The following is a 7,279-nucleotide window of genomic DNA, read 5'->3' on the forward strand; positions in this document are numbered from 1 at the left end:
AAGCTGTGTGCTGGAAAACCTATACTCTATACATGTATTTACTTTACTTTACTCAACAAGGTTTTGACAGGGTCATTGCACATTATTTAACATTTGGTGTGCCGGTTTGCATTTTTACTCCTCACTGTATTCAATATTCAGCTAAAACTGGTTCTAGACCTGAGTATTTCAATGTTCCATGTCTGCATACAGTAGCTAAGCAACATAAATCACAGTTGAATTCAATACCAGATTTGTGCAAAGGAAAAGGTCACTTGTGATGAAAAACAAAATATGCATACACCCATTGTGGACCTTAATCAGTCTTACTCCTTGGAATGGAATTAATTGAATGAAATGTCAATTCAAAAACTAGTTGTACTGTGTATTCACAAGTAATTTATGACTAACAAGTCAATGTAGATTGTATTTATATTTCAGATAATAATAAAAGGATTTACGAAAGATTTTAGTGGCTTTGGCACACTGATTAAACAGATAATAAACACAGATTGATATACGTTGGCATTTTACACTCTCACCGTGACCTTTATTAAAAACTCAATAATTGCACAACAGGCTGGGCCTTATTAGATTATGAATCCATCACTGACATACTCTAACCTTTACCTGCATTCCATTACGTTACCTTAGACATCACCAAAGCTTTTCTAAACCAAATAATACATTTAACCTGCTGATTTACCATTATAATAACAAGTGCCTACTGTAATCAACACACTTCGGTTTCAACTCAGTTTTTCTTTGTTTGGTAGTACTACAACTACACTAGCTATGGTCCAGGACGTGGGTGCGCACGTGAAGGAACGCACACTAAAGCCCTGGACCAGAGCTATCACTACACCATTTACCATATACAGTATTTGTTCATTGTATCACCCAAATGGACAATGTCATGGACCTTATAGGTGAACGTTAAGCTCGAAAAGCTACAGTGCCTTCAGAAAGTATGTTCAAAATGTTCAAAAATTAATTAAAAAGGAAAAGCTGAAATGTCTTGAGTCAATAAGTATTAAACCCCTTTGTTATGGCAAGCCTAAATACGTTCAGGAGTAAACATTTGCTTAACAATTCATATAATAAGTTGCGTGGTTGTTGAATGACTACCTCATCTCTGTACCCCACACACATAATTATCTGTAAGGTCCCTCAGTCGAGCAGTGAATTTCAAACACAGATTCATGCACAAAGACCAGGGAGGTTTTCCAATGCCAAAGAAGCGCACCTATTGGTAGATGGGTAATATCCCTATGAGCATGGTGAAGTTATTAATTAGACTTTGGATGGTGTATGAATACACACAGTCACTACGTAGATACAGGCATTCTTCCTAACAGTTGCCGGAGAGGAAGGTAACCGCTCAGGGATTTCACCATGACGCCAATGGTGACTTTAAAACAGTTACAGAGTTTAATGGCTGTGATAGGAGAAAACTGAGGATGGATCAACAACATTTTCCGTTACTCCCCAATACTAACCTAATTGACAGAGTGAAAAGAAGGAAGCCTGTACAGAATAAAAAATATTCCAAAACATGCATCCTGTTTGCTACAAAGCACTAAAGTAATACTGCAAAACATGTGGCAAAGCAATTAACTTTTTGTCCTGAATACAAAGTGTTATGTTTGGGGCAAATCCAATACAACACATTACTGAATACCACTTTCCATATTTTTCAAGCATAGTGGTGGCTGCATCATGTTATGGGTATGCTTGTAAACGTTAAGGACTGGGGAGTTTTTCAGGATAAAAACATTTACGGGATGGAGATAAGCACAGGAAAAATCCTAGAGGGAAACATGGTTCAGTCTGCTTTCCACCAGACACTGGGTGATTAATTCACCTTTCAGCGAGACAATAACCTACAAGGCCAAATCTACACTGGAGTTGTTTACCAAGAAGACAGTGAATGTTCCTTAAAATGTATGGCAAGATCTGAAAATGTTTATCTAGAATTGATCAACAACCAATTTGACAGAGCTTGAAGAATTTTGAAAAGAATAATGGGCAACTTTGCACAATCCATGTGTTGGAAGCTCTTCGAAACATACCCAGAAAAGGTGCTTCTACAAAGTATTGACTCAGGGGTGTGAATACATATGTAAATGAGATATTTGCAAAAATGTATAATAAAAACATGTTTTCACTTTGTCATAATGGGTATTTTGTGTAGAAGGGTGAGACAAAATATATAATATATAAGACAAAATATATGAGACAAAATATATAATTCAGGCTCTAACACTACAAAATGTGTGATAAGTCAAGGGGTATAAATACTTTCTGAAGACAGGGTATATAGTATGCTATTCTAAGGCTACTTTGTAGCTTCATTTCCTGCATAAAGAACAGTAGGACTTTGGGAGCAAAAGGTGAAAATAGAGGATGCAAGTTTTAGCCCGAGTCGAAGCCACATACAAATGTGCCACTTTTAACGCTCCATTTCCTTCCCTTCCATTTCCACCCTGTATTATTCCATTATTTACCGTTACTCCGTAGGATGTTTTATTTACTGTCATGAAAGCTGAGGTCACTGTACATCCAGGTGGCCAGAAAGATACTCTAATGGTGCAAAAGAGAATTAGGTCCCCAGACGCTGTTTCCGGGAAGACCTTCAATAATTAAAGTTCCATTACTATTAGGCGTTAAGCTGCTGTAAAGGTTAACAGACAAAACATAGACAAAACCAAACCTGGAAACTCCTGAGACTCCAACTGGACTAAATTCCCATTTTTGGTCTCATGTAGAACTATTTGGGGTTCCATGTAGAGCCCTCTGTGGAAAGGGTTTTACATGACACCCAAAAGGGTTGACCTGAACCAAAAGGTTTCTACCTGGAACCAAAAAGGGTTCTTTAACGGGTTCTCCTATGGGGACAGCTGAATAACAATTTTAGGTTCCAGGTAGAAACCTTTTGGGTCCAGGTACAACCGTGTATATACTATTATCATACTATATACAAACATCTGATATGAGGAATTATTCAAATATAGGAATAGGTGGGACATCAATGGAATTGTCTCACTGAAGTGAATACATCTTTTGAAATATTGCCATAGCGTATATTTTTTCATACCCAAAGAAAAATGTCAACACACATGAAACAAAACAAAAAGTTGGATATTGCATATATACATGTATTCACTCTCTGTATGACCCTTGAAGCAGATGGCTCCAAAAAGTATTCCCATACTTTCCATGTCTTTGAGGTGAGTTGACATTAAGGAGCAGACAAATGCCACCAGGATAAAACAGCATGTTTCCTTTATATAGCAGCCCCCCTTGTATATGCATGAACACTTGTCTCCCTCAAGTGCTTGTATAATTGAGTATGTACCACAGTCGCTTGCAAAGCTTTCAACCCCCTTCTTTAGAAACAAGCATTGTGCATAGGGAAGGACAGCTCGTAATAGCCTTCTGTGTTGGAAGTCACGTCAACCATGAAGGGTAAATAACACTCTCCCAGCACATCGCCTATACCTTGAGAAGCGTGAATGTCGCTAGATCAAGCTACATAGAGGCCTGCTTAATAGGGAAATATTCAGTCAACAGGAAATGGGAATTGATGATGGAGATTTGCATCTAAGTCAGAGTTAGACAAACACAACACAAGCCCTTGTGAGTTCATAGCCATACAGTACAGTCTCCCTGGTTTTCCATAATTGTTTTCCGTCTCAGTGACAGAGGAAACACTACTGAATAATTTAAATATGTTGCTGTGACACTTTTTACACTCAAGCCGTCTCAATGGTGTCATTAGTTCCAAAGAGGATCCGAGAACAGAGCACAGTCGAGGCAGAGGAAAGAGAAAAAGAAAACAGAGCGAAAAAAGAGGAGAGAAGGAAAAAAGAAAGAAAGAAAGAAAATGAAAGCATGTAGTATGAGATAAAAGTGCTGATGCAAGCCTGGTTTTTGGGGACTTGCTACATCAGAATGCATTATTTCAACCCCTGCAATGACAGAACGTGTGAACAGATATTTTGTCATCCAAACGGAGTAAGGCAGAGAATGTTTTTAACATCTGCTTACGAAAGCCCTCTCCCAAAGAGCAAATGTTCTTTTCCCCCCCCCCCCTCTATTTTTCTTATGACTCTCTCTCCTCTCCCTCTTCGCCCTCCATCTCTCTCTCTATATATCACACGCTCTCTTTACATGTGGGAATCTTAAAAGTCTCTGAGGCCGGTTCAATAGGGATGGCTGATGGCACAGCTCGTTTTAATTAGTACCTAAGGGGAAAGGTGAATTGCTGGGTCACGCAAATAAACAGTCCGCTTTTACCAAGAAATAATTATCTGGTGGACACGTCAGTATACTTGACCAACACTTTCCTCTCTGAATATTGTTGTATTTGAGATGACAAATACAGTACTGCGTTATAAATGATCATTATTGTGATAGAAACAGGACCTCCTGCTGAATACATGTACATTTACATTTAAGTCATTTAGCAGACGCTCTTATCCAGAGCGACTTACAAATTGGAAAGTTCATACATATTCATCCTGGTCCCCCCGTGGGGAATGAACCCACAACCCTGGCGTTGCAAGCGCCATGCTCTACCAACTGAGCCACACGGGACCATGTATACATTTTGCCTCATTTATAATGAATAAAATACACTGAGTGTACAAAACATGAGGAACATCTTCCTAATATTGAGTTGCACCCCCATTTGCCATCAGAACAGTCTCAATTAGTCGAGGAATGGACTCTACAAGGTGTCGTAAGTCTTCCACAGGGATGCTGGCCAATGTTGACTCCAATACTTCCCACAGTTGTGTCAAGTTGGCTGGATGTACTTTGGGCGGTGGACCATTCTTGATACACACAGGAAACTGTTGAGCTTGAAAAACCCAGCAGGGTTGCGGTTCTTGACACAAACTGGTGCGCCTGGAACCTACTACTATTCCCTGTTCAAACGCACTTCAATCTTTTGTCTTGCCCATTCACCCACTGAATGGCACACATACACAATCCATGTCTGAAAGCTTCAGACATTTATTTTTAACTCGTCTCCTCCACTTCATCTACACTGATTGAAACACACAACACTACTGCCGTGTCTGGGTAGAGAGGAACGGATGAGAGTGACCCTGACCGGGAAGAGCCGAAAGGAACGACCCTGCTCGGGATGAAAAGCCGAAAGGAACGACCCTGCTCGGGATGAAAAGCCGAAAGGAACGACCCTGCTCGGGATGAAAAGCCGAAAGGAACGACCCTGCTCGGGATGAAAAGCCGAAAGGAACGACCCTGCTCGGGATGAAAAGCCGAAAGGAACGACCCTGCTCGGGATGAAAAGCCGAAAGGAACGACCCTGCTCGGGATGAAAAGCCGAAAGGAACGACCCTGCTCGGGATGAAAAGCCGAAAGGAACGACCCTGCTCGGGATGAAAAGCCGAAAGGAACGACCCTGCTCGGGATGAAAAGCCGAACGACCTTGTGTTTTTGTTCTGTGTTACTTTCATCCTGTAAACCCCTTTTTAATACTAAGAAAATAAAGATATTAAAGGACTGTAGAGACTGACTGTCTGCCTCCTCCTTGTGTCTGTGGTATTGGGATTAAAATAACTGTTTTTTGACATTCGACTACATAATCAAAACCTAAAAGTGAACCTAACCTGCATTGTCACAGACCGTTTGGTAACTAAAGCTTTCCAAAGACAGAGCAGATTATACCACCGACTGTGCATTGTAGGAGGGCCAAGGGCCTTCTGCTCTTTTCCTGATACTACTTCCTTCAAGAATAATTCTTAAACATCCAAAACTAATTCCCCAGAACATCTGTGCTTTAATAAAATGTGGCCATGGAATTGTCCCTTCAAGGTATTGCCACCCTTATTTCTACCAGGCTATTTTTGAACAGCTGGTAAGGTTTATTCAGGAGCATGTTGAGACATTTCCAGACTTTATTTACAACATGAAAAACCAAGCACCGCTCTGTTTTTTCAGTGAGAACACTGGGGTTCCTCAGTGTGAGTGTAAGTTGTTTTGTTGTTCATTTAACCCTTGCATTACCAGGTGAGTTGACTGAAAACATCCTTAATTACAGCAACTTAAAAACTGTTCAACATCTGTTTATTACTGAAAGGCTGTAGCTACTGTAGGCCAAAGGCTGCATATTGTGTGCTCCTCACAAAATACTATGCGTCTACTTTGTATAAGTAAGGCATGAGGGTGTGTGGTATATGGCCAATAAACAGTTGAAGTCAGAAGATTACATACACCTTAGCCAAATACATTTAAACTCAGTTTTTCACAATTCCTGACATTTAATACTATTTAAAATTCCCTGTCTTCGGTCAGTTAGGATCACCACTTTATTTTAAGAATGTGAAATGTCAGAATAATAGTAGAGAGAATGATTTAGTTCAGTTTTTATTTCTTTCATCACATTCCCAGTGGGTCAGAGGTTTACATACACTCAATTAGCATTTAGTAGCATTGCCTTTAAATTGTTTAACTTGGGTCAAACATTTCAGGTAGCCTTCCACAAGCTTCCCACAATAAGTTGGGTGAATTTTGGCCCATTCCTCCTGACAGAGCTGGCGTAACTGAGTCAGGTTTGAAGGCCTCCTTGCTCGCACACGCTTTTTCAGTTCTGCCGAAAAAAATTCTATAGGATTGAGGTCAGGGCTTTCTGATGGCCACTCCAATACCTTGACTTTGTTGTCCTTAAGCCATTTTGTCACAACTTTGAAAGTATGCTTGGGGTCATTGTCCATTTGGAAGACCCATTTGCGACCAAGCTTTAACTTCCAGACTGATGTCTTCAATATTTGCACATAATTTTCCTCCCTCATGATGCCATCTATTTTGTGAAGTGCACCAGTCCCTCCTGCAGCAAAGCACCTCCACAACATGATGCTGCCACCCCCGTGTTTCATGGTTGGGATGGTGTTTTTCGGCTTGCAAGCCTCCCCCTTTTCCTCCAAACATAATGATGGTCATTATGGCCAAACAGCTCTATTTTGTTTCATCAGACCAGAGGATATTTCTCCAAAAAAGTATGAACTTTGTCCCCATGTGCAGTTGCAAAACGTAGTCTGGCTTTTTTATGGCGGTTTTGGAGCAGTGGCTTCTTCCTTGCTGAGCGGCCTTCCAGGTTATGTCGATATAGGACTCGTTTTTACTGTGGATATAGATACTTTTGTACCTGTTTCCTCCAGCATCTTCACAAGGTAATTTGCTGTTGTTCTGGGATTGATTTGCACTTTCGGCACCAAAGTACGTTCATCTCTAGGAGAAAGAACGCGTCTCCTTCCTGAGCGGTATAATGGCT

Source organism: Salvelinus namaycush, chromosome 6 (genome assembly GCF_016432855.1).
Source record: "Salvelinus namaycush isolate Seneca chromosome 6, SaNama_1.0, whole genome shotgun sequence".
Taxonomy (NCBI): Eukaryota; Metazoa; Chordata; class Actinopteri; order Salmoniformes; family Salmonidae; genus Salvelinus; species Salvelinus namaycush.